Source organism: Melanostigma gelatinosum (assembly GCF_949748355.1).
Source record: "Melanostigma gelatinosum genome assembly, chromosome: 15".
NCBI classification, from domain to species: domain Eukaryota; kingdom Metazoa; phylum Chordata; class Actinopteri; order Perciformes; family Zoarcidae; genus Melanostigma; species Melanostigma gelatinosum.
The window spans coordinates 8,368,020-8,380,757 of NC_136648.1; the positions used below are offsets into that span (position 1 = coordinate 8,368,020).

Below are 12,738 nucleotides of genomic sequence, written 5' to 3' on the forward strand. Positions count from 1 at the left end.
CCTGTCTGCCTGTTCAGGGTTTGATCTCATGTCAAAACCTTTACATGTTTTTAGGGAGCTTGTGTCGATGCCGAAGCGTCAGACATGGAGCTAACTTCAATCAAACGATCAAACTCAGCTTGGGGCAACTTAGGAAAAGCGTTCTTGTCAAAACACGGGTGATTTTAGTGGTGAAGGAGCCTTCTCAACCTTCTCCTCAGCACCTGTCACAATGAATGAGCGGCTGTCTGCAAGAAAGAAGTGTCACAACTGAGACAACAAAAAAAAAAAAAGTGCCTATCACAACAACACATCACGCAAGCGGTGGCCTCTGATTGACATTGCACATTATGCAGGCCATGGCTGCATATGCATGTTATTTAGCACACAACAGAAGATTGGCAATTAGGCCTCGTCATCTCAGAACAACGACTCACCACCTCGTCAACATCAGGCAACAATTCTTGACGAAAACAAATGAGAAAAAACCCCTCTGCTGGCGTTTTAATGAGTCTACACTTCAGGTACAACATCAAAAATAAGAACTATTAAGCCAATAAGCCAACAGAAGCTGGTAGATTTTCTGTCCATCTATAGTACGCGTCATAGACAAACGTCTGGCTCCACCGACATTGATCTGTGATTGTAAGCAACCTCTTTCATGCCCCAACTGGGACTTGGGTGATTAAGCAGATCCATCATGCGTCAACAGGCCATTACACATTTCCCAATTCAACGATGATTAGAAATCAAGTTCTGTGGAAAAATCCATAGGCTCAGCCCATAATTACTTTTGAGGAATGCGACGGGGAGAGAGGTTGAAGGATCGACTGTTCCAGTAATTTATTCACAGGGAAAGCCTCCAGCTTCAGCTGAGGTAGTCATTAAAATGAAGGATATTTCGTGTGTTAGGCAGGCGATCAGGAGCAGAGGTACACAAATGGCCTCAGTTGTTTCCTAACGTCACTTGCTAGACATCCCATAATGTCTCTCCGGAACATTACTTGTGACAAAGTGACTGAAGCAAAGTCGTAAAAAGTGGAATGAAGGGTCAGCGGCCTGCATGGGGGAGGTGAAGGCGGACGACCTGCGGGTCACCCCGGTGTGGACAGGGATTGGCTTTGTTTGAACAAATCACCATGGCTGACACTTTTTTGTCTTGTCTGTTTATGTTACCGAGCAGCTGGAGAGACATTTCAACCAAAGTGTCCATCTTGAGTTTCACCTCAAGGTAATTCCTTAATCGAGTCCGAGTTATCACTCCGAGGCGAAGACTAACAGGGCTGAGTTATAGAGCTTGAGTTGCAGTCCTGAGTCATTAACTAAAAAGGAAAAATATGAACGATAAATTATGCTTTGGTGCAGCTAAGAAAGAAAACACAAGTTCCCAATGCAGTGATACAAACCCCCGGGGAAGTGTAGTCCTTTTAAAGGCCAACCTAAACGAGACAGACACGTTGTCGACACTATGTTCTTTACAAGCTCAAGACAGCGTTGATGGAAAAGAGCAAGCTGCAAAAAAAGGACATATTTCCCACTGACACCAGGCTCCTTATTGAGCAACACATTTATTGTGCAACAACTGCCTTTATTGCCTTTATTGTGACCAAGAAAAAGATGAACTCAGTCCAAGAGTTTCTAATACAAACGTATAAAAGTTTTATGTTGGACTTGTTGACAGATGAGGGGGCCATTTAGAGCTGTTTTTCTTTGTTCAAATTAAGGTACAAAATGTTTCTGTGTCATCATTCGAGTCCAGAAATATCTTCAACAAAGAATTTGTATAAAAGAAGTAGAGCTCATCATCTCAAACCTTTAACCTTTAAATCACTCTTTGTTAAACTTTGTTGTAAGCGAGGCCAAATATTTGACCAAATATCGCAATTTGTAACTTCCAACGGTTCTCCCCTCTACAATTATCTTGGATTTCAAAGCGTTTCAGTGTCTTCTTCGAAGTGGAATTCTTGTCGCTGAAACTTTACCCTCCAGATTGCCGAGGGAGATAAAGACAACTGGAAAAACAGGTTGTTTGGCCTAATGTGGGAGAACGTCAGGGTGCCTCACCTTAGCAGCGGTAGCTAGGGGACATTCTATGGCCCCTCTATTCAACGTCGACTGAATACGCAGGGGAGGGCTCGCACCAGACAGGGCAATTTGCCAGAGAGTCAGCCAATAGAGCTAAGCCAAGACGAGGTTAAACTATTGTTTTGGCTTAACAAGCAAGAGTGACCACGGACAAAGGAAAAGGGGACAAAAGAATAGCGAGGAAATACCTTATCATTGAAGTGTAACGCATCAACTGATGTTGTTACTTTATTGTAAGAGGTATCTCTTGAGAGGAAAAAAAAAAAGGACACACTGGAGCAACAGACCAACAAAGTTCAGAGTCGAGGACGGACCAGAGTTTCAAGAAATGCACCTGTGCCTCTTCTGTTTTCAACAAGTAATAACTTTTGTTTTCCTCACTGACGAGTTAAAACAATTCACACTTACCAATGCATCTCAGTTAGGTCCACCTATAAATAAATGATTTTACTCCTTCCAGAGAGAGAGACAGACAGAGAGAGAGAGAACCCAAAACCGAGGAAAACCCAAATCCAGCGGTATCCACGATAGCTTATCCCCGTTTTATGAAAAAGTGTTAGAGCGAAAAGTAGTCCCCAGTTCCTTGCTCAGTTATTCCATTCACAGTGTTTCATTAAAGCAGAGGAACTTTGTCTTTTGGCTCTCCAGCAATACGTTTCCAGCTGTGGCTATAGAGCAATGTGGCAAGAGAGATCCTTCTGAGGCAGAGCTTGTTCACACACTGAGAGCTGGTGTGCAGGGACGGCCCGGGTGAAGCCAAACCCACCGCGTGATGTCATTGGTGTCAGATTTCAGTGTGAAGAGGGAGGCGGCTGCGGGGGCCTTACCTTTTTGAACCTTGTCCAATGGGAAACTATTTTGTAGTGCACCTGCGTGGAGGAAAAAAACAACAGTTTGATGTATGAGGACACGTGATGTTATGAGACTCCATTGCCACTTATCTGTTGACCAGCTTCCAGGGAGAGAATGAGACATAACATGCAGGCTTATCCTACACTTGACTACAAAGGCCAGGCTTTCTAGGATAGCCAACATCCCCGAATTCTACTTTTTAACAAAAACTCCCCTGAGACTAAGGGGTTAACAAAGTGTGACCTTAAAACATACAAGCATTCCCACGGGACTGTGCCAATGCAACATGTCCAGTAACATGATTTATGGATAATTAACTTGTTTGAAAAATTATAATTTGTCCCCCCCCCCCTCTCTTTTTGAAGGCAATAAATATGTAAAATCCCCATTCCTAAATCAGCAAGGCTTTGAGTACACACACACATACACACGCCGGTTCTCACTCCCTCCGGTCAAACTCTGCTAGCCGTGGAGCTAATCATCCACAACAGATGTTCATAAATGTTCAGTTGGATTTATGACAGCTCAGAGGAACAGCCAAGTCAGCCTCTGGTGCTGTTTTTCTCTTCCGTCCTACAAGGACAAGGGATTGCAGTAAGAGAGAATGTCAGCACAACCATTCTCTTCCCCCCCAAAAATATTCCCCCGCTCTCCGAGATTCACCATCCGAGACGACGGCGCCTTAATAGATCACAGGGCTGCGGGACCTTGGGGAGCGGTTTGCTCATTTATCCCAATAATACCGTGTGGACTGTAATGCGAGTCATCCAGCGATGCTTTGACGTAATGATAGGTTTATATATGTACATATATATATATATATATATATATCGCCGGCATTGCTGACGCTGCAAGCTGTGAGTCCGAGACAAATGAAGTGATGTATAATACCACGTTGCATTAATAATTAAATCATACACAACTATATCATAATATGTCAATACTCTCTAAGATGGAAAATTAGCTTGAAGAAGTGCCATACTGTCAGCTAGTGTGACTCCTACTCCGATATATAAAGAGGCCAGAACTGCTGCTGATACACTACAGTCCCAAAAATAAATATGACAACAGATACTCAAAGTGCACTTCCAAAAGGCACTTATGAGTGTTTCCACAAAAAGCAGCAATGTTGAATGTCTGCTGTGCTTAAACTCTGCTGAAGGAAATGGCGGATTGCAACGTGTTCTACATTTCTCTTTGTTGTTAACAATGGGAGACAGTCTCATTTTACTGGCGGCTGACTGACTTTTCAGCAAGAGAAAGAATTGTTTTATCTTTAACTTTCTTCTCGTTGAAGACAAACGGGATGCGGGCCATGTGATTTAGAAGTAATTCAATTTGTTCAGCCTAACATACACTATATATACATTCCATCTTATGAATAAAAAAAATGGGATTTCAAGCATTACACGACTATCCGCGAACAACCAATCTGGATTTGTTGGAGGCCTCTTATTCCTTGCAAACTCATGAGAGTATGAGAGAACCTTCTGGAGAACAATTATTACACCCACACATCCCCCCCCCCCCCCTGAGGAGGAAAAGAAAAAGTATTTTTGTGGGTGTCAAATAGTCAGCGCCAACTGTCACATTCACCCGAGATCTAATCGCTGAACAAATCACACAGCGGTAGAAGGTAGATGTAAAGATTATTGGTCGGTGGTCTTAACAGCAGAGTGGGAGAGAAAATGAGTTGTGAGCTAATGTCGTGCAGTGTGTCAGTCGCACAACATGAGCCATTTCATCTCCAGTGTGGGCTCATTTCATTTTAGCGCAGAATAAAAGTCAAAAACACAGATGGACTGCAGCAGCAGCCCTCTATGCCAGATTAAAACTGTTTTCTCCAGTGGGTTTTTGTAGCTCAGGCAGTTTTAGGACTTATCTTTTGTCGTCCCCCCCCCCCCCCAAGAGGTTGAATAGAATTGGAAACACCCCCCCCCCCTACTAAGTCAGAGAATTTATATTAGTGTGAGACAACCACCCATCCCCCACTAATTTCATTAGACTGAAAAAAAAGACTGACAACCTCTTCAATCTGAAAGGCCTCTCCCTGATTTAAGACAGTCTGCCGACAGTAGCCTGTAATGGCTTCTTGTGAAAAATTGCTTCTGTAAGATCAATATTTTGTCTGTTCGGCCTTTATTCTGTGAGTTATTGTATACATGTACAAACTGTGTTGTGCGACTCCAGGGTTATCTGCAAGTGAAGAGCACCTGGATCAAGCCAGACACCTCAGCTCCTCTGTCGTAGTGCCGGCTGCTGCAGCACGGGATGAATCACATTGGCCCTGGGCTCTATCAATATAGAGCTGTCTGCACCATCTAACAAGTCTGCCAAAACAATTTAACAAGGTTCGGCTTCAAGGTAAGAAAATGAGTTTCTCGGTGTGGTCATCGACTGAATAGATGATAAGAATCTCTGCACGATTATGCTGTATTGACTGCATTTTGAGCCACTGCAAAACCCCATTTCAACATATTATTATCCATTATCTTCTCAAAAAAAACATCCTTTTAAATGTGCTTTCTGTCCCCGTTCAGCAGGGTCACTGAGAAATGCTGACCTGTGTTGTAAACACTGAGCTGTGAAAGTCAGTGTGCTGCTGCTGATGGGCTTTTAAGACTAAGACGAATACTGCGTTGTCATGTCCAGAAGCACAGCTGGGCAACACCTGTCGGCTTATAATTCCCAGCCCAATTCACAATTTACCCATGCTTGGCTTCTGCCGTCATCTGTTTCTTTGCAAATGTACCTCCAGATTGTGTATCTGTATTCCATACATGGATCATATTATAATTTACAAAGATGGGTTAAGGGCACTTAACCCGCCAAATTATCAATGTAAGATTTTAAACTACACGGGATGCACGTGAAAGCTATTCATCTAATCAGACTACATGTCATTTTCTTCACGCGAGCCACCACATTATGTTATATCTCCCATCAGTTAAGAGAATAAAAGAGCAGCATTTGCACAGAGCAGATAGCTAAGCACAAAGTGGTTCATATTTACGATACAAAGTCATCTATCCCTAAGCGACACAAAAAAAGGATTGAAAAAAGCCAAACATGGTGTGAGCATCATACTTCTGCACCACAGTCCAAACACCAAGCGCACACTTCGTGGCCCTGAGTTTCTTTTCTCATGACTGTCTGCAGATAACGCTGAGAGGGAAGGGTGGCGGTGGCACATGGCGACAGGAGGTGTGAAAGGAGAAGGACAGCGGGGGAAACAGAGCACATGAAAACAAAGATAAGATTGGCTTCTCGGAGCTGACCTTCAGTGAGCCCCCGTGTGTGTGTGTGTGTGTGTGTGTGCCAATGCAGATGTGTCCATGTGTGTGGAGCATGTGAAATTGTGCATGTGTCCCTGTATACGTGTCCATAGAGGTGGGAGCATGTGGCTGCATGCCTGTATCGACTTGTTAGTTACTAACAGAATAAGAGTACAGAGAAAAGAAATTAGTCTAACACGAGAGAGCTAGAACTGAGAGCGGAAGGCACATGTTTTCCCGCTACTCTCGGAAAATCAAAAACAAGGGGCCTTCTCCCGTTACACGTGCTTCCGACAACTGGCGGTGCCCGCTCTCCGAGGGGAACAGCAGAGCATGCCCCCGAATGCATGAGACAAATCATTTTTATCTGGGACCCTGGCGGGTATTGACAAACTGGGGGTGCATTTAGATAGCCCAATTAAAACGGGGAAACGAAGCGGCATTGAGGCACTTTACGGCGCCCCCCCCCCCCCCCCCCCCCCCTCTCCACCCTCTGGCCCCCTGCGCTCCAGAAACATCTCCAGAGACCGACTTCTTGCGTACTGCGTACTGCACTCAGAGAGAGAGAGAGGAGAGAGAGAGAGAGAGAGAGAGAGAAAGAGAGAGAGAGAGAGAGAGAGAGAGAGAGAGAGAGAGAGAGAGAGAGAGAGAGAGAGAGAGAGAGAGAGAGAGAGAGAGAGAGAGAGAGAGAGAGAGAGAGAGAGAGAGAGAGAGAGAGAGAGAGAGAGAGAGAGAGAGAGAGAGAGAGAGAGAGAGAGAGGGCTACAGGGGTGGCAATGACAGCAAAGAAGCTGGTGGCTCAGAAAAGTGGCTTTGAGGTGAATTGTGCACTGCAGGAGGCGGTGCAGTGCGTTTGTAGGGAGGCGAGGACAAGCCCAATGGACGTAGCATTGTTTTCTTTGAGGTCGTTCAGATACCCAATGGGCAGTGAGGCATACAGAAGGGGTCAAGACCAGTGTGCAAGGCAACTCTGTGCAACTTCAAAGGGTAGGTTGGCAATCAATGATATGGATGTTGGCTCCATTTGTTCCTTAGCGGCTGACCTTCTATGTCATCCGCTGCCTGCTCTAAAGCCTGCGTGCTTCAATTCACTTCTTTTCTCGCCTGAATATGTCCCCCGGTAAAATATCACAACTCGATTTGTCTTTTTGATCAACGATCATTCCACTGAGATTACAGTCCGGTGCAATTTCTGGGAAGCGATAGCCACATCAGCAGCACTGCAGCTTCCTTCAAGTATATTAAAAAGGTTACAAGACCAGGATATGATAAGAAGCCTCACCTCGTCTGGAGGTGGAGAGCGGGACGGCAGAGGCAGTTCGTTCCCCCTAATCAAGGCAAAGTCAGAGCGGAGAAAGAGAAACGGCGTGGTGTGCAGAGGCCAGCTGTTCAGCAGTGTTACATTTCACAAGCTGCCGTCAACAGACGAGCAGAGATGCAAGCTGTTTCTACAATGCCTCCTGTTTTGTGATGTTTCTGTCGGTGGAGACAGTGATACTTGCTTCTTTTTATGATGCATTTCTCCCTGAATGTTTCCAAACCTCATCTTTGTCGTTATCTATCACAGTGATTCTCAACTGGTGGGTCGCGGACCCGTTTTCAGTGGGTCGCGGGCCTTTGCATGACAAAAAACAACAAAAAAAAAAGTTGTGATTTTATTTTGAAGGGCATTTTTTATGCAGCGGAATTATTCCAGCATTTACGGCACTTGTTCAGCGATGCAGGAAAAACACAATGCGTTGTGAATCACATCACGTGATGCAGATCAGCCAATCAAATATGAGTATTCTGACAAGTTTCCTGACTTGAGTGAGATGTACACACACTGTGACACACGGGGGAGAAACGAGGATACAGAGAGCAGAGCAGGACTATTGAAGTGTGGGTTGAGTCAGTCAAATCATAGGACGATTTCCAAAGAGAAAAATGTCCAGAGAGACCAGAGTCATGAGACTCTGACTGGACAGACTCATAGAGGTGAATTCTTCCAACACTAATTTCTCTTTTTAGAAGATGAGAAAAATATAATATTGTGGCTTTTCTGAATGAACTGAGTTCAAAGCTGCAGGGCAATTCAGTGAAAATAATGTTCTAAAATAGAATTTCGTGAAGTAATTTATTTTTAAATCCATCCGTTATTTTACTTGAAATAAGAACATTTATTTATGTATTTCTATGTATTATTTATAATCCATCCAGTTAAATTTGAAAACTGAGAATAATTGTCAAATTAAAATTGATGTGTACTTTCTTTATTTGATTTGACAGTTGTTGACTACACAGAGACGTTGTTACTACTACTAGACTTCTTGAATATAGATATACCCAAATTACATATATGTAATTTGGTGGGTCGCGGCTTGTCAGTAAGGGGTCATGGTGGGTCCCGCAGCATATACATTCTGTCGAGTCATCTTAAGAGAACGAGGTTAACCACTATACCAAACAGAGAAATATGTAGGCTTCAGAGGTAAACAGAACAATATAAAATTCTGTCTTTTATTGAAGTGTTTTAGGAGCGCATTTTCTTCTTGAAACCAGATATTCCCTTTGAGAGAATCAAGGGACATTTGGCTTAGGAACCGGCATCAAAACGAGTACAAAAACGTGCACACAAGCCCGCAGTGTATGAAAGAATAAGACGGGTATACGATCCAAACAAGGGCCACATGCTGCAGTACCTCGGATGGAGTGCGCGTGCTGTGTGAGGAGACTTTGATGAATCTGAAGAACTTTCAGCGAGACGTTCCTCATAAAAGCCCCACAGAGCAGTCGCTCCCAACCTGAGGAGGCTACACTCTGTCTTCGACAAGACAGGCTTCCAGATGCTCTCCCACAATAAATGTCTGCCTCACGCGGAGGATAAGGCGAAGAAGACGAGCAGCCTGACGGGGCTACAGTGAAACGTGTCAACTGCTTTTCAAATACACTCTGTGCTTCACGGATGTCCAAAGTCAATACGTTCAACCACACAAAAACAACCACACTGATTCTGCACATAGTGCCTGTCTTGTTTCTCTGGAACCGCTTTCCAGAGAACAAACCGGTGGCGTCCCAATAACCATTTTATTTGTCTCATAATTTCCCACTGGCATGCTGTGAAAAAAACAAAACAACACAAAGGGATGCATTCAAAAGCACAAATCCATTTCAGTATTGTTAATAGCTGTCATTAGGAAATATCTCAGAGCTCACACCAGAGTGCATCACTTTGCTGGAATCAAAAAAGGGGGGGGGGGGGTATGAAATGATTCCCTCTGCTGCAGAATGATGCTTCCACTGCTAAAAGGAATTAAACCACAAATTAGGAGTTAGCTTCTTGCACGAGGAACTGATAATGGTCTGAGTACTTGTGGCTCAGGCTTTGTGAAGACAGTTTAATATCTAAATAGCCTTCTTACATGATTATAGCAACATGTTGGAACTTGAAACTATGCATCCAATATAAAACTCGTCTTATTCATCACATACGGCTAACTTTGATGCGGCGGCTACATCACAGCTTTCGCTTCCCCCACATAATTGGTCAATTATACCAATAGACATTAAAATAGTTGCAGTCGAATTGTTTATATTCATAAATTATGATAATTTTTTGCAGAATTAGCTTCAGTTATGTTCTTCCAAATGTGTAGAACAAGACTAAAAACACAAATAAAAATGTGTGCCAAACATAGGCACGCCGAGGTGCACACGCACACACACACACACACACACACACCATTTTCAACAGATGAAAAGCCTGCCAAATAAAAGAGTGATCCATCACTTGTGCCATTCTTCAACAATGGTGTGACTGACAGGGAAAGATAAGGGCCCCTCTGGTGACCAAAACAGTGACCACCACACAAAGAAATAAAAAAACCTGAAATGGGATGACGTTTTGTGGAAATAAGCATTTAGTATCCAAGATTATAAGAACTACAAAAATCATAAAGATTTGTGATTTTAAAGGCGCTTCTAATTGCTATCTTATATTCAAAATATTAATGGTAATAACTCGACCTCTGTATTTAGGAGCTCTCAGATTATAAGCGTGGCGTGATAATTGTGCAGCAGTAGAACCGACAGTGTTTTTGAACACACTTAATAAATAACTAAATAACTGACCAAAGAGTTTACTAGCGTTTTGCAGGAAATCTCAGCGATGTTCTCTTTCACTAGCCGTTCATAGTCGGGACTAACAAATTGACTTCCAGCGACTGTCGAGGAAGCTAGCCCAAAAATAATGAAGGAAATTAAAAATGAAACATGAAACTTCTTATTATAGCATCAGTGCCTCATAAATTTATCGAGATGAAATGAGTGGATTAATTGGAGTGCTAATGGGGGAAGAAAGCCAGTCCTTTCCTCCCATTCAACTCCATTGAGTCTTTGAAGATTTACACCTTCTATTACTTATCGCTGGGATTTCTGGTGCATGGCAGATCAGCCACACCGGGTCCGGGTGTCATCGCTCTCCATTGTAATAAAAGAGGAATCTGAGGCTAAGGGAGCACGCTAAGAATGACAAAGGTCTGAGCTCAAGTGATCCAGGGGGAGAGCACAATCTCTTCAAACAGTCCACGGTCCTCTGTGCGGTTCTTTCCTCTTCATGGGGAGGTTTTGCCAAATGTAGAAGCGCCAGAGTGCAGAGCTCTTTGAGACGCTAACAAAAAAAAGAACCTTTACCTCACTAACAGAAACCTAGTCTGTATCCACACATCTCAACCTGACTTCAGACACCAATACAAATGTCCATTCTCTAATATTTGATAGTTTGTATAGTAGAAAAATAAAACAGATACAAAGCCATTGTAATGGATCAATCACTCCTGAATCAAGAGGTCATAATAACTCCTGAGGACTAAATTGTCATTCGAGTGCAAAACAAAAGACCACATTTGAGTCGGCTCAAGTTAAAATACTTAATCTAAAATTAAATTTGATAGATTTGTTTTTGTCACGGGTTCTGCGACAGCGAGTGTCTGCGCTGGGTGCGGCGAAGGGATAAGCATTCCTGGAGTTACTAAATTCCATTAGGCGCCCGACTGTCTGACCCGCCAGCATGGCGTTAACAGGGCCACCATGTGGGCAACACCGAGGCGCTCTGCAACAATCGCAGGTCACACGGCGGGTACTGCTAACCCAGTAAATGCAGCGTGCCACCGTGATCACGGATCGGGCTTTCAGAGGTGTTGCATGGTTTTAAAGTCAGACTGTCAAAAAGAGGGACGCCCACCCCCCCCCCCCCCCCCCCCCCCCCCCCTACTCGCTCCACGAGTCCATCTCTCTGCAGCCGTGAAGCTGATCCCATCGGACTGCCCCAAAGTGAAGCGGTAGGTGAACCGTGATGTAATTTCCTCCAGCATCTCCAAATGCGTTTTCGGCTGATGAAGAGGCTTCCCGCTGGGAAAATGTTCAGATCGCGTCTGATCTCTGTAATGAGTTTTGCCACTCCGGTTGTATCTCTCACAACATGAAGAGTAGCACTGGAGTGGACAAATGCCACCTCTCCGTCACTGTGTGTGCAGGGCTGCACTTGTCCTGTTCAATGTAACCTTTGAGTTTGAATGTGGCGAAGGTGGAGAAAACACCGACCCCGCCGACGCTTCTGCATGTGTGGATCTGTCTTCTTAGGCGATAGTCTTGATACAAATACTTGCGACGTCTACACTGTAGCCAAAATGATGTCCACTTTATAGGAATCTGCTGTTTGTAACATTGAAAAAACGTTGTCTTTTGCACATTGATGCATAATGACGCACAGTTAGTATCTGTATTTGTCATTTTCTTAACAAACTTCATTGTAAGATCCAGCTATGACGGTTTTAGTCCAAAAAGGGCAATTAGCTAACACGGTTCCAACAACAGGAAGAGTATAAATAAATAAGCATTCTTATTTCGGTCTCATTTGTCAAACAGCACGATTTATGCTTGAGATAATTGAATTATTTGTACATCCAGTTATTTGTACGACTCGGTTTATGCTCGAGGGCTCAGTGGGTAAAACAATATTGTACTAAAGGAGGGGTTGAACATTTAAAAAAATGTTTAAATGTCCCTCCCAAGTATATAATAGCAAAATGCAATCAAAAACAATATTCCTGGAATAAAAGCGCCACCATTGTGCTCGGCTTTGTGCTTCCCCACAGACATTCATGCACAACTAAAGTAGAACACTAACATATTCACACAGACAGTACTTATGGTACGGCTACAGCATTAGATTGCACTACACTGTACAGTTGTATTGTATCCAACGCCCTGTACATTCATGTGGTGTTCCTGGGGGAACGGACTCTTCTGGAAACCCTACGGCTGATTTTCCTGAGGAGAGTTTAGACATTGTTGTCACCAGATGGCCAATGCTGGTGGGCGGACAAGCCACCATGGCAGCAAAATATGTTCACTGCTGAATTAAAGTAGCCCCGCGTCCCTTAAGTGACTATGCAAATTAGTCTACATGTCACATGCCCAAAACTAAATTGGCAATTTAAATCAAGCAGCTAAACAGTAGCTAAATAATACAAGTGGGGGGAAAGAGAAAAGTCTCTGGGGCCAAATA

At 43.6% G+C, this 12,738-nt stretch overlaps 1 protein-coding gene across 5 annotated transcripts in view; it reads right to left on the reverse strand.

The window, feature by feature from the left end:
- Positions 1 to 12,738, reverse strand: part of LOC306789073 (receptor-type tyrosine-protein phosphatase F) — a 151,931-nt gene that overhangs the window by 114,254 nt on the left and 24,939 nt on the right. For 4 of the 5 annotated variants that reach the window (XM_079284850.1, XM_079284848.1, XM_079284849.1 and 1 more), the window contains exon 1: positions 2,473 to 2,772. The exons of the other annotated variant lie outside the window; for it this stretch is intronic. The gene's annotated coding sequence lies outside the window, so the exon portion shown is untranslated. Of the gene's footprint in view, positions 1 to 2,472; positions 2,773 to 12,738 lie in introns of those variants that run through there. 5 annotated transcript variants of the gene reach the window in all.